Source organism: Giraffa tippelskirchi, chromosome 3 (genome assembly GCF_054371585.1).
Source record: "Giraffa tippelskirchi isolate mGirTip1 chromosome 3, T2T-mGirTip1v1.2.pri, whole genome shotgun sequence".
Classification (NCBI taxonomy): Eukaryota; Metazoa; Chordata; class Mammalia; order Artiodactyla; family Giraffidae; genus Giraffa; species Giraffa tippelskirchi.
In genome coordinates, this window is record NC_137277.1 from 113435718 (window position 1) to 113462016 (window position 26299).

Below are 26299 nucleotides of genomic sequence, written 5' to 3' on the forward strand. Positions count from 1 at the left end.
GAGTACATAGACTCCTGAAGGCTGTCCATGTACCAAGGTCAAGGAGCTTTAATCTAATTACTGTTTTTTTTTTTTTTGGTTAGAATTAATTTGGGAAATCCTTGGAAAGACTGAAAAAAGCTCTTATTAATTAAGTCTCAGAATATTTTTCTTCTTAGAAAAAATATTTTTCTTCTTTCTTTCCATCTTGGGTTGTCTTAAGAATCAGACTACTAGATCATTCAAGTAAACTCTTGTCCAGATAAGGATTCAGAATTCAGATTGGATTTAGTTTGAAGATACCAACTTCACTATGTCTTTTGTGATTTCACAGGTATCTCTTCATTAGCCAAGTTGGACAAATCCGAAGAGAGACATCACTGTATCTGGATCATCAGGTAAGCAAATGGGATTTCATTTTTATTTCCCCACCAATGAAGTCCCCTGGCAGTATGTGGTCATTTCCTACTATCTACTCTTTCCTGCAGTGTGGGTCAGTAAGATGATACATATTTCTAGGGAGAAAGAATAATATCCTTTCTTAAGTTTTATTTTATCTCATCATTATTTCATATATTCACACTTCTATAGTAGATAAAAATCCCTTGCTCTTCTTTTTATGTATATACTTTGCAGGGTTGTAGACAACTCTCATATTGTTCCTTGGTTGTCAGCCAAGTTATACACATTTAATTCCTTTAATCTTTCTTTGTAATTCAGTCAACTTGGCTGCTTTTTCCAGATTTCTGCCCATTTCATCTGCATCATTAATAAACAGAAAACACAGGCTATCGCCTGACTTCTGTAACTTTCATTCTTTTTGCTTCCTGGTTTTGCCTCATATTCCTTGCTGAAATAAAGCCAACCAGACATCACTCTCTGGACCACTTTGGCAATACATGAATGCTTTGCCTACAACTATCAGTGTCCCATGCGGTAATAGCATCAGCAGTGTATCTTAGAGGAAAGGAAATGCAAAAGGAGAACAGTGAGGAGCAAAATAATGCATTTTTTTTGATTATATAGCATACTTACCCTTGCCACCCAGAGCAAATCATTATACCGGAAACCTTTGTCACAGGTTTTGTTGTCCCAAGGTATTGTGCATGGGCACTAATTTACCTAAGAGAAGCATGTATATTGTTTGAAGTTTGACCACTGTTCTCTCGGTTTCTTCTTCACATCCTCCCTCCCCCGTTGCCTTTCCCAACACTGATTGTGACTTGCTATCAGAATCTGTGGCCATGAACAAAACTGGGCAGGGGATCATTCTGTCAGAAATTAGATAGGCTCAGGTGGTAAATGCTCCATGCCTCCATGAGTAACATCTGAGGCAAGTGCTTTAGTTCTTGCTATTTCTGTAACAGCCGTTGGTCTTCTTTTAACAGCTGATTCAGTGGAGATGTGCAGGAGGAAGGGACTCATAGATCTTTGGTGCTATTCATCAATGCTGTATTAGTTTCACAACTTCTTTACCCCCCTGATTGACAGTGAGAAGCATACTGCTTCTAGATGATGCTGAGCTTAGTGTAAAATATGCCAGCATGGGATCTGAGCTTGTTATAGTTCATTCTTTCTTTTCATTTGGTTTGTAGGAAATGGACCTCTACCTATACTTATCTTGTGCATTAGAGAGAAAAACGTCATACCTCTAGGAGCTAATGGCTTATTGGTATTTTCGGTCTCCAGATTTAGGTAGTAGATTTAGTTCAAGCTTGCAGCAGCACACACTTAGCTTTCTCATTTGTGTTAGCTTTGCTTCTAGTACAGAATTGAATAGGATAGAAAAGACGGTTTTCCTGTTTGTGTCTGTGGCAACTTTGTAGATGATTTGTGGTTTAATCCTTTAAACATTTTTGATCATTTATCACCTCTTTCCCTATAAAGGCATAAAATACTCAGATTCTAATGTTATAATCTTTTAGTCAGATTATTTAATTTTGAAGAACTCAAGGTCACAGTAGCAGCTGACAAAGTTGCCTCTGAAGAGTGACCTAAAATTTATTTTTAATACTTATATTCGTTGTTTTTCTTGGTCAGATTTTATGGCCTTCCTTCATACCATCAGATTTTAAATAAGATTATGTGATGATGTATCATGTACTTCTTGGTCTGTGGCCTCTTAAACAGGTAAATGTATGACTTGGACCCCTTTTTAAGTCTGATTTCTTAAAATGTTAATCTCTCACATGGCTTTTAAACTGTCGACAATGTTGTACTCACGCTAATTTCTTTAGGCAATTGATCCATTCTTCAGCATAACTTTTGTTTCTTGGGTCTTTTCAAGACCTGTCAAAGAAAACAAAATGCTAACCTGACTTTAAAGGGGCAAAAAAATTACCCCCCTCTGTCCTACATTATTCTTTGTTCTCTATCTGCATCAAAGTGACAATCCCACACTGTCTCAATTGAGGGAGTCTAGCGCAAAAATAAAAAACAGCCTGGCACTGTTCTAGGCTGGCAGCCAAAATGTTTTGTGTAGCTTGGTTCTGGCGGTGGTTTTCATAAGGCAGAGGGTGTGCCCTCCCAGCATCGCTGAAGGAAGGCAAGCAGGCCTTAGGTTTTCCTCCTTATACCATTTCTTTTCCCTCTTTCTTCACTTAGGACACCATCATGAAAAAAAAAAAAAAGAAAAACCAACTTTTTTAGAAAATAGAGACATTCTCCTCACAACTTCCATGTTTACTTAATAGCATTGTTCCTTATAGAAGGTTGTGCTCAATTTGCCTTTTCCAGCTCTTCTAGAGATTTCCTTCACAGTCGCATTTTGCCCCACTTTTCACAAAACCCTTCTGAATTTTGCTAACTTGGGTCATATTGACATAGTATTTTTGACTGGTAGGAATCTTGTCTTGCTTCACAACTTATTATTTGAATTGAGACTCTTGAGTAATATTTGCTTATATTATATAGATTTTTATGCCAGGCTATCTCTTGTTGAGACCGAAGAACTTTCTATTGTTTTCTATTTTTGTCTAAAACTCAGAGTCAGTTCATATCTTTTATAGATAGAAACTCATATTTGGAATGTTTGATAAGTGTAGTTAGGTAAGCAAGTGAGCTTCCATTAAATACAAGGATGTGCATTAAAATTTTTTTCTTCTGAAGTCAAAATGCAAGGTGAAATACAAAAGTGTTTTCAAGTTTCCCAATTTTTTCTAAATTTAGTTAGTAACCTGTTATTACAAGCGATGTGAGAATGTAGCATTATGATTTTTAAGTAATGATTTGAAGAGGAGACTAGATTTTCACTATGAGCAACCATTCAATGAAATTTTCTAGAATGTTCCTCAAAATGTAAACTTTTTTTGTTGTATTAAGCAAAACAAATGATTCACTTTCAAGTGATCTATTTTAAAAATTAGTGTTTTTTTTTTTTTTTTTTAATACACTCAGAGTAAGAATAGTTAAATAGGCCAAGTGTGTTTTCTTAGGAGGAGATTGATACTTTGACCCTTATTTTTTAAAATTGTCAATGATTTCTGGCAATGAGAAAATTCCTTTGGGAGTAAAAACTTACATAGATTTGTAAGTGTATGACAAATATGACTAAAAAGAAAGTAAACAGTGGTTTGTGTTAGAAAGATTAATGTGAAACATTTTTATACATGCTGGAAAATATATGTTATGTATACATTAAGAAAACATGTGCAATCTAAAGTTTTTTTCTTTTTCAGAGATTTTTTAAAAATTTAGAACGTGTTTTAAAATAATTAAAGGATTTGTGAAACAGGTATATCAGAAGTATGAATTAAATAAACTCACCTGTTTTTTTTTTCTCATTCTCAAGACAGGTTCAGCAACATATTGACTCATTATTATAACAAAACAAACAAATACTCAAATTGATTTGTACATATAATGCACATGTATTAAATGCTATGATTCTCAAGTCCCCCCAAGTGCTGTGTTTTTTTTAAAACTTGTATGTAAGTGACTTTTTCTGTAGAGCAGCTCAAATGAATCTGGGTGAGGTGCTTGTTAAGTTGTATTAATTACATCTTTAGGTCAACATTTTAAGCCAAAGGATCATGACGCTTTTGAGAAGGAATGCCAGTGAAACTGTTTTTTCCTCTTGGTCCAGTTAAGTGCATGACTGTCTTGAGTCCTTTGTGTCACTGTTTGATAATGTTAGAATTGGAGGTTAAAGATAATACAGACAAAAACTCTTTCTTTCTCTGTTGAACTTATGTTGAATGTTAATTTTGTATTGAATACTATTCATTGACTTTAAATACATTTTCTCCATTGGTATAATTTTTATTTGCAGTTAAGCCCTTTATCTGTTTTGTGATAGGAATATATCTTTTGATGAATTAGAAACTGCAACATGAAAATTGTGCTATTTATTTGTTTATTCTAATTATACACAGAGGCATAATAGAAATATATTTAAGACCTGTAATGTTTGAGCGGTGCTTTTGATAAATGTTACTGAGTTTTTCATTTTTGTAAGTAATAACTTCTACAGTTTTGTTTAGATCAGGCTTCATATCAAAGCTGCTATATCTTTATGATTTGATATTATACAGTTTGCAGAAATTATGATATAGAAGCTTAGTCATTATATTTGTAGAAACATAGAAAAATAAATGTATTAATGGATGCCAGCAAAATTGGATAAATACCAAATTTATTATTAAATGTAACTTATTATAGTATATACCACATTTATAATTAGAACCAATATTTTATTTCATTTGAATTTCAGTACAGATTTTAAATCTAACTTCTGGAAAGGGGCTGTTTGATATCAAATATTGGTAACATGTGATGACAAATAGTGATTTCTAAGTTTATGTGGTCAAAAATATGAATGATTTTCCTTTAAGCATATAGTACATACTTCAGTGTAAAAGTCGATAGAGAGTATTGCATGAAAGAGTTTATATTAATTCAGTTGTCTGATTCTCCCCTTAGTATTTGATACATTTTAATTCCCTCTCCCAACATCTTATATCATCATTCTGTAAAATACTTTCACAAGTCTTTCATATGTTTTCTGTGGCATCTCACACTGCTCACTTTTTATCCATGGTACCATATGAATTCCCCCTTTCAGGTTTACGCTGCATATTTTAAGCTGCTGATAGTATAAGTAGATTGTAAGGTAAAGTGACATTTAGCTTTTTGAGCTAGTTGTCTCCTTTTTAGCATGAGAACAGGTTTGTTCCCCCCCCATTCTAAATCTTCTCATATTTCCCATTCAAGCAATCTTGCTAACATGGAACAAAGAAATGCAGAGATTTGGCTACAGCAGCAATTGAAATGCATCAAAAAGTGGCTACTACAATACAATTTTATTAATGAATGATCTACATTGGTTCCAGCTGTGTCCATGTGATTAGGCCTTCACCAGGCAACAATGGGTATTTCCCTATTGCTTTTATTTGATTTCCAAGAATGTGTCATCTGTTACATCAGCCCCTGCCAATATACCCCCTGTAAAAGTGTTTTTTTTTCCTTCCAAATTTCTGAAGCATAAGTTGAATACTTACACATATCCCTGCTGAAATATTGTTTCTAGTGAATAGTTGCCTAGGTTTATATGCCTTGTGTTGCTTACCAAAATTTCAGAATATAAATTAAATGTTTATTAAGTTTATCAGTAAATTTTCAGAAGTGTGGTTGCCTGGTAATGCTAAAGATAGACTATTTTCGCTTTTACGTTTCCATCTTAATATTTTATTACAGTGGTATAATGTGTTATAGAGGTGGACAAGCTTGCAGATTGAAATGGGGATCGTCCAGATTGTTCCCTTCCCTGGACCATATGGTATAGTTCTAAAAGCCTTTTGTACGCTGTCTCTTCAGCTTATTGTAAACTCAATCTTTAGTGCACCTAAAAAGATAACCAAATAAAAATGGGCCTGAGAAAAAGGACTTCCTATCATGTAAGGGCCCTAGAAGTATTTGTTTTAAAGGAGATAACTGCTGATGGAATTGAAGTTGAGATGACATAAACAAAGGAGACTTATTCTCTGAATTTTCCTTTGAGGTCATAGGGATTGTGGTAGATTGTCTTTGAGTGTTGATTTTAAAACCAAGGCATTTGTGTTATCTATGCTTATTATCCTTATTTCTCCCATTCTTGCCATCTCGTGAGAATGTGGTTTTTTAAATCTTTTTTACAGAGGAAGTCTCTACCTATGAATAATGCCAAGGAATATATAAGCCCCAGGTTTTATGAATTATAGGTGTTTTTTTGGACTGATTTCACTGGGAATTTAGGGCTAGATTTTAGCCATTACCCATACTCACAGATAGTTATAAAATTTCTAATTCTGTTTCCTTTTCTTCTGGCCCCTTTACCTATTATGATTCCGTAATTCTATTTTAGGAAAATAGGGTAAGAGATTGCTTATTCCATATGCTAAGACTTTTTCAAAGCTGCGAATGTGAGTGATTTCTCCTGACTCTCCTCCCATTCCCGCCAGAGTAAGCTACTGTTAGAGAAGAGCATTAGGCATTACCCATTGCTTCTTGGCACAAGAGATTTGAAGCTGAAATTCTCCCAAATGGAAGAGGGAAAAAAAAGAGAGAGAGCCTGTGAAGAACATGATTCTTCACTCTGTCATTACCCTGAGCCACTGAAAGGGTAACTGAGGGGAACTCAAGTGTTATTGGAATGTATAATTTTCCTTTGGATGGCCACAGTGAAATATATTTGAACACAAAAGGCAGAAAAAAGTATATGTGGCGTATGGAGTTGATGGTGGTTGAAATTAATGAATCTTTTAGCAGTGTACAATTGAAACAGTCCCAAGAACAGTACACACGTAAAATATGTCCAATTGAAACTTACATACTGCTGCTACTGCTACTGTTAAGTCACTTCAGTCGTGTCCGACTCTGTGCGACCCCATAGACAGAAGCCCACCAGGCTCCCCCGTCCCTGGAATTCTCCAGGCAAGAACACTGGAGTGGGTTGCCATTTCCTTCTCCAATGCATGAAAGTGAAAAGTGAAAGTGAAGTTGCTCAGTCGTGTCCGACTCTTAGTGACCCCATGATCTGCAGCCCATCAGGCTCCTCCGTCCGTGGGATTCTCCAGGCAAGGGTACTGGAGTGGGGTGCCATTGCCTGTTTCATGAAACTTACATAGGGAGATAGATTACCATCTTAGGGAGGCTACTAGAGATAGATGGGATATTGCAGTGATATAATAATTCTAGTGATCAGTCAGTTGGATGAACAGTACTTGTTGATACATGTTTTTCTGTTTTTGGCTTTGCCACACAGTACATGGAATCTTAGTTCCCTGCTCAGGGGTTGAACCTGTGCTCCCTACATTGGAAGCATGAAATGTTAACCACTGGACTGCCAGGGAAGTCTCTATATATTTTTCAAGTTAAAAATTTGAAAAAAACAGACAGTGGTTTCAAGTTGGGGGAATCTTTCCTATTTTAAAAATTCTGTTAATCTTGGTGTCTTAATTCATTATGAAGATACTTTTTAAAGATGCTCACAAAATTGAAAAACATAGTTTATACTTTCAAATAAGCTAGGTTCCTCTTTTTTTCTCTCTCCATTCTCATTTCTTGCCCCTTTCTTCAGCTGTTTATTTGTGTATATTACATATATGAATGATCTAGATCATACTGTAAGAAATGTTATTTTATAGGTTTGGGGGATTGAAAGTTTCAGTTAGGAAAAGAAATTAAAAAATCTTGTAATGACTGTGCAACAAATGAATATCCGTGGAAAAGTTAGAACATATTTATTTAAGTAATCTGGGTTATAGAAGATTGTAGTAAAACTGTGCACATGCAAATTCAAAATTGTTTTTATTTCTTCTAGCTGGAAAGGACTAGATCACAGCCTTCTGGCTCAAGCAAGAAGGAGCCATAGATAGTCCAACTTAAACATCTCTTTGTTGTAGCTTCCTTTTAATGGTAAAAATGCCTCTGGGTCCAAGTAGCAGAAAATCTTACTGACTGTGACTTACATGAGTAAGGATTTTATTTGTCTTCTCTTATAAGAAGACTGGAGGCAGTTAGTTCACAGGTAACTGATGCCCTCAAGGGTCCAGGTAACATCATCTTGTTCCATCATCCTTGGTGCAAAATGCTTGCTTCTTATTCCACAGATGAATTTGTACCTATAGAAATTGTGGTTACTTTGAAGCAGGAAGAAAAGTAAAGGGAGCCCAGAAACCAAGTTTTCATGGAGAGCTTTCTCTTTTTCTTCAGAAACAGATGCTTGCTCATAGGGACTTCTGCCTACATCTCAGGAATAAAAAGTGTGTCACATAACTACCTCTTAGTTCAATTCAGTTGCTCAGTTGTGTCCTACTCTTTGTGACTCCATGGACTGCAGCATGCCAGGCTTCCCTTTCCATCACCAACTCCTGGAGCTTAACTACCTCTAGAATGAGATAAAAAGTATTTTAGGAGGTGCAGATGAAGAGAATGGACTTGTGGCTACAGTGGAGGAAGGATAGGATGGGACAAATTGAGAGAGTAGCATTGACATATATACATTACCATGTGTAAAATAGATAGCTAGTGAGAAGCTGCTATATAGCATAGGGAGCTCCACCTGGTGCTCTATGAAGACCTAGATGGGTGGAATGTAGGGGTGGTTGGGAGGGAGGCTTAAGAGGGAGGGGATATATTTACAACTGATTCACGTTGTTATATGGCAAAAACCAACACAAATTGTAAAGCAATTATCTTTTAATTACCTGTGTGTTCAGTTGCTAAGTCATGTCTGACTCTCTGCGACCTCATGTACTATATAGCCTGTCAGGCTCCTCTGTCCATGGGATTATCCAGGCAAGAATATTGCAGTGGGTGCCATTTCTTCTTCCAGGGGATCTTCCCGACCCAGGGATCAAACCAGTGTTTCCTGCTTCTTTTGCATTGGGAGTCAGAGTCTTTACCACTGAGCCACCTGGGAAGCCAACCTATCTTTAATTAAAAACAAATAAATAAAAAAAGATTTAAAAGGAGAGGATTACATAAATTCCTACCATGGAGGCCACTAGGTGCAGTTCTTTGTTTAACTCCTTCATGGATCACAGCCTTGTGGTGAAGGGGCTTGTGTAACTCAGAGAAGCTATGAGCCATGCCATGCAAGGCTACCCAAGATGGACGGGTCTTGGTGAAGAGTTCTGACAAAACATGGTCCACTGGAGGAGGAAATGGCAACCCACTCCAGTATTCTTACGTGAGAACACCATGGGTAATATGAACAGACAAAAAGATATGTCACTGGAAGATGACCCTCCCCCCTACCCCCCGGGTCAGAAGGTGTCCAGTATGCTACTGGGGAAAAGTTGAGGGCAATTACTAATAGCTCCAGAAAGAATGAAGTGACTGGGCCAAAGCAGAAGTGATACTCAGTTGTAAATGTGTCTGGTGGTGAAAGTAAAGTCCAGTGCTTTAAAGAACAATATTGCATGGGAACCTGCAATGTTAGGTCCATGAATCAAGGTAAATTGGAGATGGTCAAGCAGGAGATGGCAAGAGTGAACATCTACATCTCAGGAATCAGTGAACTAAAATGGACTGAAACAGGCAAATTTAATTCAGATGCCCATTATATCTACTACTGTGGGCAAGAATTAAAAAAAGGTATTTTAGCTTTTGAGCCTTTATTTTGGAGGAAGGCAAGGAGAAGGAGAATTGGAATGAGGGTCGGGTGACCCATCGTAAAGTTATCTGACATACTTCCTTAGTTCTTTTGTATAGTTAGTTGATTGGACCTTTGAACTTTCTGAGTACTTGGTGTAGAAAGCAGCTTAAGATTTGTTTCCTTTTGACATTCAGTACAGTGCATTTTGATATTGTGATGTTATGTTTCTGTGACTGAGGGCAGGAACTCTAATTAGGTCATCTTGGTGTCCCTACACCTAGCATAGTGCCTAGATAGGCACTATGAAACACTTGTTGAATGAATGAATTTGAAGAAATATATTACGTTTGTTAATATTGGTATGTATCCTTTATACATGTAAAGTAAAACACTTGCTGAATGAATGAATTTGAAGAAATATATTACATTTGTTAATATTGGTATGTATCATTTATACATGTAAAGGGCACAGTCATGTTTTTAATTTGTGAGGGGTTGTGGACTAAATTTTATACAGTTGTTCAATATGGCTAAGGGGACATCAATGTAAAGATGTCAAAGTTGTTTTGAATAGAAGATACTCAGTTACAAGGCTGATAGAAAAATCCTCAGAATAACTTAGTACCAGTACTTTCATTGGATCGAGTTATTCCATGGGTAAATAAAAAGATATGATTTCTTTTTAACTCCATGCATGGATCATTGTTTAAACAAGGATATTTTATAGTACTCATATATTAAGATTTCAGTTTTTGAAGAAATAAGCAATGCGAGTTTATTAAAAAGGCAAATAAGTCATTTGATAATTTACGTTATTGATGTTGGTTTATAGAAAGGAGTTATTAGATCCTTGGAGGCCTTGTGGCTAAGGGCCCACTAAATCAGATTTTATACTAGATGGCATTTTGGGTATATTATTTCTTTTAATTCTTAAGAGTGCTGCTACTGCTGCTGCTGCTAAGTCGCTTTAGTCACGTCCGACTCTGTGCGACCCCAAAGATGGCAGCCCACCAGGCTCTGCCGTCCCTGGGATTTTCCAGGCAAGAACACTGGAGTGGGTTGCCATTTAGTGTCATATTTTTTCAGTACACGTGCAACTGGTTACATACAATAGTAAAACATGTCCAAAAGAAACCCTATGAAGTCATCGTTATATCTGCTTGCTTTGCTCTAAACTGTCTTAGAAGAAAGCAGGCTACCTCTTTTTTTTTTCCCAAGATGTACAGAAGAAATGGCTCTGAGTATATCTTGGTAGCCTGAATCAATGCCTCACAATTCTTCCTATGTCTAACCCAAATCCTTTTTGTTGTACTTTCATTCTGTTTCTTTCACTTTGACCTCAGAGGACAAAGCAAACAACTATCCACTCATCTCCCACACAACATCCCCTAGATAGCACTGTTTTAATAAATTCCTCCCTCTTTATTCACGATGGCAGGGTTGTTGGTACCTTAATTAGTAAAACAACCTATGCATGGATAGAACTTATCTCAGAGTAGGAAATGTATTCAAGTATCTGGAACTCAAATTTTCTATCTGAGCAGTTTATAGTTACTGAAAAGAAAGGAAGCCCTTTTAACATTCAGAAGCAGTCCTGGGAGAGAATGCCTACATAATCACAATTTAGGCAAGATCATTTTCTAGATTGGATTTGAAATTTGGGTATCCATAGTCTTTGGGTCCTTAAGATGCTGTTTTGGTCGTACTTCAGGAAGTAATAATTTATAGGCCAACACTTTGAACTTAAAAATACTCCTTGTACACCCATGGCTGATTCATGTGAATGTATGGCAAAAACCACCACAATATTGTAAAGTAATTAGCCTCCAATTAAAATAAATAAAAAAAAATACTCCTTGTAAAAGTTCAGCCCTTTCACAATATTTTCACCTTTGTATTCTCAGCAATTAATAGAGTTTCTGGCCTAAAGTGGAGAAGGCAATGGCACCCCACTCCAGTACTCTTGCCTGGAAAATCCCATGGATGAAGGAGCCTGGTAGGCTACAGTCCATGGGTTCACAAAGACTTGGATAAGACTGAGTGACTTCACTTTCACTTTTCCCTTTCATGCACTGGAGAAGGAAATGGCAACCCACTCCAGTATTCTTGCCTGGAGAATCCCAGGGACGGGGGAGCCTGGTGGGCTGCCGTCCATGGGGTCGCACAGAGTCGGACACGACTGAAGCAACTTAGCAGCAGCAGCAGCAGCAGCATACAGAGGCTGGGACCTTCAGGAACTCAATTAGTAGAGTTTCTGGCCTAAAGTAGGCCTTAGTAAATACTTGTTAAATGAATCGTTAGAGTGTTCCTTGGTGATGCTTCCTGATATCGGTCGCTTTACACTTTTCATTTCCCCTTTCTTCTTTAATTTTATGCTGCCCAGTAACCACACATGGTGTATTTTTTGTTGTCTTTGTGTTCTCATTCGATGATATTTACAGTGATTTAGAGCTTATTTGAATAACTGGACAACTCACTTTATGATGCTGCTGTAATTTTCAATTCAGGAATACCTCTCTTTTCCCCTTCACCTTTTGTGAAGGCTTCTTACAGTCTTTTGACGAGAATTTGAAACACATTTATTGAAATACTTTGTGTGCAAAGTACTTTGCTGGGATTTGCATAGATATAAACATGGATTGTACACAGACTCTGCTGCCACAGAAACAAAATCTGGTTGGGAAGACACACACATGTATACTTTACAGTATGAATAAGATTGTGGTAACTGCTGTTATTAGGGTACAGGTGAAGTTGGTGTTAATACAAAGGAAGGAGTAATTACTTCTGATGGGATGAATTTGCTCAGGTACTCAGTTGTGTCCGTCTCTTTGTGATCATGGCATCTGGTCCCATCACTTCATGGGAAATAGATGGGGAAACAGTGGAAACAGTGTCAGACTTTATTTTTTTGGGCTCCATAATCACTGCTGATGGTGATTGCAGCCATGAAATTAAAAGACGCTTACTCCTTGGAAGGAAGGTTATGGCCAACCTAGATAGCATATTTAAAAGCAGAGACATTACTTTGCCAACAAAAGTCCGTCTAGTCAAGGCTATGGTTTTTCCATTGATCATGTATGGATGTGAGAGTTGGATGGTGAAGAAAGTTGAGCGCCGCAGAATTGATGCTTTTGAACTGTGGTGTTGGAGAAGACTCTTGAGAGTCCCTTGGACTGCAAGGAGATCCAATCAATTCATCCTAAAGAGATCAATCCTGGGTGTTCATTGGAAGGTCTGATGTTGAAGCTGAAACTCCAATACTTTGGCCACCTCATGTGAAGGGTTGACTCATTGGAAAAGACCCTGATGCTGGGTAGGATTGGGGGCGGGAGGAGAAGGGGATGACAGAGGATGAGATGGTTGGATGGCATCACTGACTCGATGGACATGGGTTTGGGTGGACTCTGGGAATTGGTGATGGACAGGGAAGGCTGGCATGCTGCAGTTCATGGGGTCGCAAAGAGTCGGACATGACTGAGCGACTGAACTGAACTGAACTTTGTGACCCTATGGATTTTTTTTAGCCTGCCAGGGTATTCTGTCCATGGGATTTTCCCAGCAAGAATATGGTAAGCAATTGACTTAAACCTTCGTGGATGAGATGGGATTTCAATGGAGTCTTGAACTATATTTATGTAGGAATTTGACAGGTAGTAAAGGTGAAAGGATTCCCAAAAGAAGAAACAGCATTAGTTGTGCATGATGGTGGGAATGTATATGGAATATTTGAAAAATGACAGGGAGTCTGTTGCGTTTGAAGTAACAGTGTCTATGACCATGATAGGAACTAAGGGCTAGAAAGGAGCTCAGTGGTAAAGAATCCTGCTGCCAATGCAGGAGACACAGGAGATGCAGCTTCCCTAGGTTGGGAGGATCCTCTAGAATAGGAAATGGCAGCTCACTCCAGTATTGCCTGGAATATTCTATGGACAGAGGAGCCTGGCGGGCTACAGTCCGTGAGGTTACAGAGAGTAGGATACGACTTAGTGACTGAGCACCCGTGCACGCACACACTTGGTTCTTGTTAAGTAATTTTCTTTCTCAGGTAGAAATAGTCATTGGTTTTTGAATAGAGGATGGACACTAAAATATCCGTTAGTTTCAGAGGAAGAAGAAAGAAGACAGATTAATTGTAGTTGAGTTTGAAGATGATGAACAAGGCTAAGGGCAGAAGGAATTGGGAGGGGAGGGCCTGATACCAGAGGCCTGGGATGGGTCAGCTAAAAGTCCTACAGGTTTTTGATTTGTTCAGAGTTGTTCAGCATTGTCCTGGCTCCCATTGTGTCTGCTTTCCAATTTTGAGCCTTCTTTCCACTTATGTCATTTTGGAAGACTGTGAAGTAGTCTTCCTTGTATCTGGGAAACTAAGTATTTTAGTCTGAATTCTTGAAGAAAGCAAAAAAAGAAAAAAGTTGAACAGGTGCTGAATGAAGCAAGAGTATCTACACGTTTCTTCAGCTCATCTTTGTTACTGGGATCTTGACCCACTGTACTTTCTGGCCCTTGGTTCATCTTCTTGAAGTAGTACTTGGTATTGGTCCCTCTTTGAGACCCAGTTCAACTGGTTTATAACATTTTTCAGTCTGTATTGTAATTAATATTTGCATCATTTTAACATCACCAAACACTTAGCATACTTTTTAGAATGTAATCATTCAGTAAATGCTTACTGTTGTCACACAGACCTTCCTGCTGTCTTCACGTGGTGAGCATATTCCATGTCAGGCTCTAACTCTGCCTGCTGCCTGGAAGGCTTACCATCCACATCTTCAGAACCCCCTCCCTCTCTTCTGGTTTCTGTTTAGATGTCGTCTCACCGTCAGTGAAATGTCCTCTGGCAACTGCATATAAAATCCTACCCTTTCCCGGCCTCTGTCCTCAGCAACCCTTATTCTCTATTATCTTGTGTAATTTTTCTTTATAGTACTTGCTACCATCTGATATACACTTATTTCATGACTGTCTTTTTATTCCAATTAAAAAGGAATTTCTTACAAAAACAGAAACGTTTGTTCTGTTGCCCATTTATCCCCATGTACCCAGAATAGCAATGGGTACGTGGTAGGCACAATGGATATTTGCTGAATGAATGAATGAATGGTTAAAAAAAAAAAACAAAACTAGACTGTAAAGGAAAATAAACATTCATCTGAAAGTTTGTTTATTGGTTTGTGCAAGCAGTGATTTTGTTACAAATTTTATGATATCAGATCATTAACATTGCTCTCAGAAAAATAAAAGCAGATTCTATTTTCTATAGATTGTGCCTGTGAAATCTAATTATGGATTAGTATTTGTTTTAAAAATATTTGAATGCCAAGCATATCCAGTTAGAAAACACTTTTATTATCCATGCCAGCTTAATTTTTAGGGCAGTGAAATGGAAGACTGTCATTTCAGCAAGTAACTTATTTTCATTTTTGAAAATGGAATATTTTGAATATTCAAATTGATTTTTGATGATAGTTTTACAAGAAAATAATCCTTGTGTCTGTACCTTGTACATTTGCCTTTAAAAGAGAAGGAAACTAGAAATAATCATGGAAATTATTTGCTCAGAAAGGTGTGAGCTTATGTGTGACTTTGGATAAATGTCTGGAAGAAAATCACTCAGTCCCAAAGTGAAAGGTCAACCTTGGGATACTAAAAACTTTAAAAAGATCTGATTTAAAAAAAATATTGCATATGTATATTTAAAGTTTCCAAAGTGATTTAGACTTTTTATCATGAGGTCAGGCTTCTCTTTTACTGTATTTTACTGCAAGTTCACTTGGACATTTTTCCAGAAATCTGAAGTTTGTAATTTGGCAGTAAAAAAGTTGGGTATCAAATCAATATTATTATATGGCTTTCAGTGTCCTAAGAATTCCCTTTTGGAAACCCATAAAAACTCATTTTTTCTCACCATAAACTTTATCTGTCACTTTTCTGTAAGGTCAGAGTATTAATGTTGGAGGTGATCTGCTCTGGGACAGAGAGTCAACAAAGTGGTAATAAAGTTAAAAAATGCCACATGGCACTTTCCTGGGATTAGGATTTATTTTTCATATAAAGTTCGTGCTCATTTTAAAATATGGAAAATTATATATTGATAAGTATTTCCTTAGTGTCTCTCTAAAAATAGATGGAATGATAAACTTGCCTCCAATTTTTCCTTTACATGTTTCATATTTTTATTAGTATTTTGTCTTTTCTGGAGACTAATTTTTAATTACTTATATTTTTTAGTGGTAGATTGTTTTCTTTCTAGATTTAGAGGTTAAGTTTTTCGTATGGTCTTGTGCTGTGCTTACTCATGTCCAACTCTTTGTGACCCCAGGGACTGTAGCCCACTAGTCTCCTCTGTCCATGAGAATTCTCCAGGCAAGAATACTGGAGTGGGTTGCCATGCCCTCTTCAGGGGATCTTTCCAAACCAGGGATCAAACCCAGGTCTCCCGCATTGCAGGCAGATTCTTTATCAGCTGAGCTACAAGGGAGGGCCAAGTTTTTCAGTATAGATGATTTCAAAAGTTAAATACTATGAAATGGTTATATTGGAAAACAATTCCAGGAATAATACAGTTATTTCTTCTTACTTGAAAATGAAACATGGTGTTTCAATTGTAAAAAGTACTAGAACTTGGAAGCTTTATTTAGAAATGTTTATTTACTAAGTCTAAGTTGCCATTGAGTTCAGTTCAGTTGCTCAGTCATGTCTGACTCTTTGCGACCCCATGGACTGCAGCACACCAGGCCTCCCCGTCCATCACCAACTCCCACAGTCTACTCAGACTCATGTCCATATTGAGTCAGTGATGCCATCCAACCATCTCATCCTCTGTCGTCCCCTTCTCCTCCCGCCTTCAATCTTTCCCAGCATCAGGGTCTTTTCCAGTGAGTCAACTCTTCGCATCAGGTGGCCAAAGTATTGGAGTTTCAGCTTCAGCATCAGTCCTTCCAATGAATATTCAGGACTGATTTCCTTTAGGATGGACTGGCTGGATCTCCTTGCTGTCCAAGAGACTCTCAAGAGTCTTCTCCAACACCACAGTTCAAAGGCATCAGTTCTTCGGCACTCCGCTTTCTTCACAGTACAGCTCTCACATCCATACATGACTACTGGAAAAACCATACCCTTGACTAGACGGACCTTTGTTGGCAAAGGAATGTCTCTGCTTTTTAATATTCTGTCTAGGTTGGTCATAACTTTTCTTCCAAGGAGCAAGTGTCTCTTAATTTCATGGCTGCAGTCACCATCTGCAGTGATTTTGGAGCCCAGGAAAATAAAGTCTGTCACTATTTCCCCATCTATTTGCCATGAAGTGATGGGACCAGATGCCATGATCTTAATTTTCTGAATGTTGAGTTTTAAGCCAACTTTTTCACTCTCCTCTTTCACCCTCATCAAGAGGCTCTTTAGTTCTTCTTTTCTTTCTGCCATAAGGGTGGTGTCATCTGCATTTCTGAGGTTATTGATATTTCTTCCAGCAATCTTGATTGCAACTTGTGCTTCATCCAGCCCAGCATTTTTCATGATGTACTCTGCATATAAGTTAAATAAGCAGGATGACAATATACAGCCTTGATGTACTCCTTTTCCTATTTGGAACCAGTCTGTCATTCCATGTCTAGTTCTAACTGTTGCTTCCTGACCTGCATACAGATTTCTCAAGAGGCAGGCCATTGAGTTAATGTTTATTTATTTATTTATGTTTAAAGTAACAGTTTTATTGAGATATAATTCACTGTATCAAGTTTCCAATCAAATTAATATTTACTGAGTATCCATTCTCCTATTGCCTGTATCTAAATATAGGAAATATCTGAGTGGTTATGAGAGGAGACAGTCTTTTAAGATAGTGTCTCTTGTAGTTGGATAGCCAATCAGTCTTTTTCTTTTTTTAAACATGTGTAACACATATGGGTGATTATGCAGTACATTTTTCTGCTTTCTTAGTACAGACACTTTGGAAATTGTGTGAAACTAGAAGTTCTTTTCAATTGTGTTCACCTTAATTGATTATTTCCTCTCATTTCAAGACCCATACCTAATTATTTAAGGCTCAAATTAATTTTGGCATTTTGCTTGAACTTGATTTAAAACTTTGAGTTCATGCTATACCTATCCATGTTCCTATTCAAAACCATATGTACCAAAATAGTATTTTAGTTCCTAACACACTATCAAAATATACCTCTAGTTTTCCTTTATATAGTAAATAAAGATCTTGATCTGTCTAAAATTATTTAATAATTCAAGTACAGTTTAAATTAATTATTTTATTTTAGAGAAGCAGTATTTGCAAAATCAAATGATAGTGTTTGTGAGTAACCCTAACTCCATTAGTTTAACCCTTGATGATATTTTTTAATAAGTTTTGTTATAGAAAAAGTAGTGAAAATAATTTGAAGACCACTTGCAATCTCCCGGAGGGGAGTAAGTCTTCAGAAATTGGGAAGTAGTATGTCATTTCAAACAATTTGGCCTCCTTCCCTAAAGTTAAGAAAAATTTATAGTTTCTTTTAATTGCAAGTTGAAACAAATTCAATGAGGATAACTTGAAGAATAAAATGAAGCACAAAGAGAAAAACAAAATCACTCGTAATTCTACCATAAATGATTATTTATGCCTACATGTATGCATGTATGCATCTTCATGCTCATCTAAGTCATTTCATCATGTATTTTTATATATTCATTTCATGCAGTCATACAATAGTTGAGACATTTTCCCATGACAATAAGCAGTTTTTTTGTTTATTTTTTGATCACACCCCAGAGCGTAATCTTAGTTCCTTGACCAGGGATCGAACCTGCACACCTGCGGTGGAAGTGTGGAATCTTAACCACTGGATTGCCAAGAATTCACAGCAAACAGTTTTTTTTATGAGTTTTGATCATTAATCATTTGATCATCAGAGATCCCCCTCTTTTTTTTTTTGATATTTTGATTTCTTTCAATTTTGGGCAAAGATTTTAATTAAAAAATTCTTGACAAGTTGCAGAGTTTATTCCTATAAGAAGTTTTGAATTAAAAGATATATAGTTTTAAAGCCTTTTGTATTATGTTCTAATGTGAAAGGACATTTTAATCCTTCCAAGCAAATCTAGCATTATGCATTAGTAGTGTAGGCACCAACCTTCAGGACTTGAGAAGTGTCCTTTTAATTCACAAACTATCCTGATCTACAGTTGACCCTTGAACAACTCAAGTTTGAACTGCGTGGGTCTGCATATACTGAGATATTTTTCGGTAGTAAATACTGCAGTCCTCTGGGTCTGTGGTTGGTTGAATTCACACATTGAGAGGAACCTACTGTGAATTACAGATGGATTAACCCCCTCTTCCTCTCGTTGTTCACGGGTCAACTGTACTTTGCAGATGGCTGAAATTTCATCATCACCTGTTGCTCTTTTGTCATATACAGGTCCTCCTGGGAGAGGTAACATATTGTGCCCCGCAGACATTTACTCTAAACAATTTGAAGGAATTTATCTGATATTTTAAATTTAGTTCTTGCAAGTAAAGTTTAGAAACAAAGCAGGAAAAGGAACATTGAACAAGAGCTATAATAAGCAGAAACAAGGTATTCTTCATTCAGTTCTACTAAGGTCAGTTGAAGAACTATTATATGAAATACATGATATTATATACCTAGTTTTAGGAGTTTAAGTTATGATCTCTCTCTACAGTGATTTAGGCTGTTTGTTGACTTTGAATGCTAATTAATCTAGTAGAGAGACTTACAGTCCCAGATAAGGTAGGCATATATGCTCGATAGGGATGCAAGGGAGAATTAATTAACTCTCAGGCTACCTTACTCTATTTGAATGCACTATTTGCAAACCATTAAATTACTTACTTAAGAAATGGTGAGGTTGCAGAATGTGGCTTTGAGTAGTTTGCAAAGAATACTGTGTACTGTAAGGTCTGCCTCATTAGACAAAATATTTGTATCATTGGAATGTCTCCTTGAAAAACCATTTGATAAAGAGATATTAGTGGCAAACAAGGCCACTAGATAGATGAAAGTCATAGTGCTTGCTCCAATCAGGAAACTTTGAGTTATTGCTTCTTATCTTCTTTAGTGGAAACTTTTGTGTCAGATGATATGGGCAAGCCTGGGCAAAACGATGGAGAATAGTAGACCTTCTAGAAATTATCCATCCTTGTCTGAATAATGCCTTTACTTTACTCAACAGGCTCATTCCTAAATACCTTCATGATATTAAAATCCCAGTCTATTATTATCAGACTGACTCTTTTTCTTATAATAGTGAGTAGCTAATGATATGCCCCTTGTAATATTTAAAAATAGTGATACAGCTCTCATTACCACATCTATTAGCCCCAGATTTACTCAGCCCTGGTCTAAACTGGGTTTCTGGACTTTTAAAAATTTATCAGTAACAATCTCTAGACTCTATCTAGAAATGACTTCATAAGTCACCAATAAATGTCTTAGACTGTTGGCAAATCAGAAGCTGCTTGAGAAATATATGAAAACTAGAAAAAAACCTACTGCAATAAACAAATAGAAGAAAATGCACTTTTAACTAATGCTATTTCTAATAAATTTCTGTATTCATGTGGAACTTAGGAGATGAGAGAAGTGTCACTGAATATTTTAATTGATATATCTTTATGATTTTACTGATTTGGATTTTAAAGGACAGATTCTAATCTTGCCTTTCCCTCATATTTGTTAATACCATTTAAAAAAGCATGTTACTGCAGGGTACTTTCATTGATACAAAATGAATATTAAAATATTAAAGGTATCTAACATCAGTACTAAGGATTTCTATTTCTAGCCCTCTAATCCTCTTTGGAAATTTCTCTTTTGTTTCCAAACTGTTTGCCTGATATTCTTTTGCCCCTGGATTTTGTATTTCTTTTAAGTTGATTTCCCTCACTGATAAACAGATTGGATTGTGAGATTATGTCCTTTTTATTTTTCAGTGGAAGTGAGTAAATCCAGAACATTATGCTTGGTGACATTTATTTCAACTCATCAGGGGAATGCCACCCATGTTTGCTTGGGTTGCTGTACTTCAAATAGGACATTGAGAATGTATTTGTGTTAGGTAACCTTGCTATTTCAGTTTCAGAATTAACTGAAAATGTGATATGTGCCTCCTACTAGGAGAGGGAACGTCTCAACAATTTTTGGCTTAGTTAATACGGAGGAAATTCTTAGAAGATGTTAGAGTGAGACACCCTAGCACTGGTGTAGTTAAGAACCAGTCATTTTATTTTAAATTTCTGTGGTGTGTATATTTATAATTACCTTGCACAAACCAGGTCTGAGTTAAAATTTGGCATAGAAGTCAATGTAGGGTAGCAAGATAATGTCTCTGTCTAATAAAAAATGTCAGTCTAATGGTTAACCAGTTGAATCCTTCAGGTTATAGACTTGACTGTCCTTGAGTTAAATATTCTTATGGATTCCAGTCAGTCAGAGAAGGTAGAGTTGCCCATGATGTGAAACATGACTTCTAAACACCTCACCAGGACTATTGGCAGAACTGTTTTCCTTAGAAAGTGTATCATTTTGAATATGATAAAATGCTACCTCTTATATTTAGATGATGATAGAATGTATGCATTGTTATGTGAGAGTAAATAGTAATTAGTGGTAGTAAAGGGTGAATATTTGTGACCTTGAATGAATTAGGAAGAAATTATCAAGGCCATTGTTAAGGGGTTTTATGGTTTATTGACTCAACCACATTTGTTGAACAACTTCTATTTGCTACTTGCTGAGGGTCTAGTGGTAACCAAGTAGACCTGTTCAGTATCCTCATGGAACTTAATATCCAGGGTAGGAAATGGGTCTTATATAATCACTCATGTAAATATGATCTACAGGGAGTAAGTACTGAGAAGTACTACAGATTGTTTTATCAAGGGGACTTGGACTTTGTTTAATGGTGACTGTAGCAGATTATGAAATAGACTGAACATAGGCCTATGCCTGACCTCTTTCCCTCCCACTCCACACTCCATTCTTGTTATATAAATCTTGGATATTGTCCTTCATCCATCCTGTTATCCTATCAAAAAGTTGCCAGTCTAGAGCTGGTGGGTGATGGATAAAGGTTGTGAGGTAAAGGGAGAGGACTGATTATGCCGGACTCAGGAAGAAATCACAGAAGTTTGAGATTTGTGATCCTAACTATTTGATGTTCAGTTCTGTGTGACTTATATCACCGATGTCCTAGATTTACAGACTGATGGGAGTTATCATTAAATATGTTTGTTGTTGTTTAGTCACTAAGTTGTGTCTGACTCTGTTTTTGCAACCCCATGACTGTAGCCTACCAGGCTCCTCATGGGATTTCCCAGGCAAGAATGCTGGAGTGGGTTGCCATTTCCTCCTCCAGGAGATCTTTGTGACCTAAGGATCGAACTTGCGTCTCTTGCAATTGGCAGGCAGATTCTTTAATGAGCCCCTGAGAGAGCCCCAGTATTAACCATATTATACAATAAATGTATTTATCATTGTATAGTGACATTTACATATCATGAACATATACATTTATACTGCAATATATTATTTACATAATAATAATATATTGTTATTTAATGCAAAAACTACCAAGACTAGGAAATGGAGGCATCTTTTACTTAGGTCATATCATATGCCTGGAGTGAAGCACAATGGGAAAATATGTGAATATGGGGTTAGAAGCTCTGAGTTTAAACCCTTGCTCTATCACATTTAAAAAGATTTTTTAAAATTAAACATTAAATTTTTAAATTAAACATTAAAAATCTTAATTTTTAAATTCTATTTTATTTTATTTTTTATTGGACTATAGTTGCTTTACAATGTTATGTTAGTGTGTGCTGTAGAGCAAAGTGAATCAGCTATATGTATAGATGTATCCTCTCTTTTTTGGATTTCCTTCCCACTTAGGTCACCACAGAGCACTGAGTAGAGTTCCTTGTGCTATACAGTAGGTTCTCATTGGTTATCTGTTTTATAGATAATAGTGTATATATGTCAATCCCAGTATTCTAATCCATCCTATTCCCGCTTCCTCCCTTAGTGTGCATATGTTTTTCTCTATTTCTGCTTTCTGAATAAGTTTATCTGTACCGTTTTTCTGGATTCCACATATATGTGATATTTGTTTTTTCTGTCACTTATTCTTTGATTCCAATAGTCTCTATTTCTTCTTCTGTAAAAGAGAAGTGGTGGAACAGTGTCACCAGCCTTCCTTCCACCTATGATTTTGCAGTTCACCCTGGCTTCTGCACATAGGTATCCATATCTGAATGGGTCATGCAGTCCCATTTTCTCCCACTGAGCTGATTTGCAGCCTGTTTCAGGAAGGTGGAAGGCTTGGAGAATTGCCATCTTGAGAAAGCAAATGCATTATTCATCTTGTCAAACTTTTATAAAATGCATAATTGTTGGCAGAAAGTATTTTAAAATGCCTTTTTTTCTTCCCCATTAAATAAAAGCCTAATTACTAAATGTGGAATGGGATCTCCAGATTGATGATGAGGGAATTGGTTTCTCATCCTACTTCCATGTCTAGTATTAAACTAGGATGACAAGGGATCAAACAGAAGAAAAAACTGTAGGTGATTTTCAAAATTCATGGATCTCACAGATATTCTCTTAGGCCATGAAACTTGCTTTAGCCTAGAATTCAATTGCTTATGGTATTTCTCCCTCTTTTTTAATCACAGTTACTTCTGTTGTATTAGTAGGTTAGGATAAACACATATCTGCTGCTGCTAAGTCACTTCAGTCGTGTCCGACTCTGTGCGACCCCATAGACAGCAGCCCACCAGGCTCCCTCGTCCCTAGGATTCTCCAGGCAAGAATACTGGAGTGGGTTGCCATTTCCTTCTCCAGTGCATGAAAGTGAAAAGTGAAAGTGAAATCTCTCAGTCGTGTCCGACTCTTAGCGACCCCATGGACTGCAGCCTGCCAGGCTCCTCCGTCCATGGGATTGTCCAGGCAAGAGTACTGGAGTGGGGTGCCATTACATATCTACATGAAAATAATTTATTCATTTCAGTAAATTCTGATTTCAGTGAACAGTAAGAACAAAGAATAAATATAAAATGTATTCAGATGTACTAGCTATTTGATTTAGTCTAGGCTTCAGGAATAATGGAAATCATTAGTAACAGGTATAGTGTTGCTGTCTGACACTGATTTGCTCAGGACTGGTGTTAAGGTGAAAGCAATGTTACTTCTTTAAAGGCAGAATCAACTTCCCATTTCCTCCTAATCTTCAGTTCAGCTTTACAAAAAGTTTAGTGACATTCACTATGTAGCAGATCATGGGGTAGCCCTTTGAGAAAACAATGACATGGTCCCTTATCTTCCAAATTTTTTACAGCCTCATAGGAAGCAGAATGCAGAAATAGAGTGAAAAAAGTCTGATGATACGGTACAGAGTAGAAAACAAGTCATGTTTTATGAGATGTTCAGGGAAGGACTTCATAGAGTTGGTGATTGATGTGCAGAAATTTTAAGAAAATTTCATCAGGTGAACTTGAAGAAAAGACTGATAGAAAAAAGGTAAAGATGTGATGTCACAGAAATGTAAAATAGCTACATAAGTGTGAGTGCTTGATATTGCTCCAGTGACACTGGGGAAGTAGAGGAAGAGGATTGGAGTGGGAGGAGGGGAAGCAAGGCTGTAGTGAAAAGAGAGGAATAGGCCCGGAGAGGAAGGTTGTAATGGACATGTCTAGTGCCTTGGGTTTTGTCCTTAGGTGATGGAGATATGGAAGGTATGTGAGCTTGTCACTTCATGATCCCACTTGCATTTTGGATGATTATTTGTGGCTGGATTATGGAGAATGGTGTGTTGGGCACCAGATTGCGTGGTGGCATGGAGACCCAGTTAAAAGGGTAATGCAGTAGTTCAAATGAGTGATGAGATAATTTTCTGGTATAAAATATTCTATTGATTCACAAATTTGCTGCCACATTTTAAAATGTCAGCAAATTGAAAAAAATCTTAGTATTCAGTAGAACTAATTCATTGCTGGTTTTATAGCTTAAAATTATTCAGGAAATTGATAGCAATGAAAAATTGAAAGAAGGTTAGTATTTTGTCAGTAGAATTAAAGCAGTACACTCACAAACATTTTCAAAGTTATAATTTTGTTATATAATGTTGAATATAACTTTAAAAAATGTAAGGTAATGAACTTGTAATATATATACATATACATATACATATACACACACACACACACACATCTAGTTGTTAGTGGAAATTATATATGTGTGAAAATAAGTGAATAATAAATCATAATGTTGGTACAGATAGGTATTTGTCAAATTTGCATTTGATACTGATAGTTATAACCAAGACTTTGTGTTAATCCAAGTCATGGCATAAGTAATGGATATTTTTGAGCAGAAAGTTAAATCCCAAATCTAGAAAGAATGGAACTATTTGTCATGGAAAATTAAATAGCCATATATGCATATAAGATTATAATTTTAAAGGAGCATGTGTTAAAAGATCATTGCAAATCATATGTTTGAAACAGTGTGCTTGAAAATAGCTTTAGATTTTCTCACAAATTGTATAGCCTATAAATCTTACCAAATTTTGCTTTGGGTGCATAAATCCTCACTTAGTTACCACAATAAGAAACAAAAGTCAGAGTTGATGGAATTAGAATATCTGTAGCCTTGTGGGGGAATAGAATAGAATTTTCTGCCACATCTTTTTCAGTATGAATTTAAGACTTAGAAAAAATGTTGCTATTTAAATACACAGTCGTGTACAAGTTATTATAAACGTTAAGCTATATGTTCCATGATCAAATAATGAAATAATGATCAGTTTCTGTTGTGCATTATTTTCAATTCAAACTAATGCTCAGGGTCTGATTTCATGCCTTACTGTTAGTCAGACTTTTCTTTATTTATGTATAATATTATCAGTGCCTATAATTTTAGGATTGTGAGTTTTTTGCACTGCATTTGATGTCTGATTATTTATCAGTCTTCAGAGATTACATTGAGGCTTTAGAGGTTAGGATGTATTTGCTATGAATGACTTTTATGAAATTTTAAAAAATAACTTTTTCATAGGATCTCTTTATCCTTGTCTCTCTTTTCCCCCCATGTGATAATAGAATGTTTTATAATACTTTGAGGAAACTTTTTTATTCAATAGCAAAATATATTTTTACTGCATATTTCCCTCAATAGGTTCTGTTAGGGGAATCATTGATGACATATTTCAAAGCAGAAATTTTTTTGTGCTTTTTATTTTTATTTTTTTTACTATTTAATGAGATTTCAGGTATATTTTAACAACTGGGGTTTCCCTGATGAATCATTAAAATAAGTGAGTGGGCTGGAAGGTAACATGAACTTTTTTCTTAGTGCTACCCTATTTTACTATGCTGGGTTACTGGTTGCTTTTTAAATAGAACCTGGGTGTGTTGGAGTTGGTGGGTGGAGGTTCAGAAGGGAAGAAGGGAAAGGGTCAGTTAGAAAATACCAGGTAAATCTCTGATAACCTACTGGGAAATCCGACTCAAATTCTACTTTCCTCAATGTACTCCATTTTGTATTTAAGCTCTCTATATTTGCTCTGCCAAGCTCAACTTTCCAAATATTGTGTATAGGCAAATAGAAAATATATTTCCAGCAGTTGATTGAAGTTTAAGGTATTAAGCCGTATGTGGATTAACCTGTGAAATCAATTTCTCATGTGTGTGGGATTAAAACCGTTAAAACCCTCATCACTGAAACCATA

General features: G+C 36.4%; 1 protein-coding gene across 50 annotated transcripts in view; it reads left to right on the forward strand.

The window, feature by feature from the left end:
- QTMAN (queuosine-tRNA mannosyltransferase) overlaps positions 1-26299 on the forward strand; it is a 425074-nt gene that overhangs the window by 83853 nt on the left and 314922 nt on the right. For 42 of the 50 annotated variants that reach the window (XM_081581746.1, XM_081581770.1, XM_081581727.1 and 39 more), the window contains one exon: positions 314-377. The exons of 3 other annotated variants lie outside the window; for them this stretch is intronic. The gene's annotated coding sequence lies outside the window, so the exon portion shown is untranslated. Of the gene's footprint in view, positions 1-313; positions 378-3986; positions 4063-26299 lie in introns of all 50 variants that reach the window. 5 more of the 50 variants (XM_081581735.1, XM_081581734.1, XM_081581732.1 and 2 more) reach the window with 1 other exon arrangement.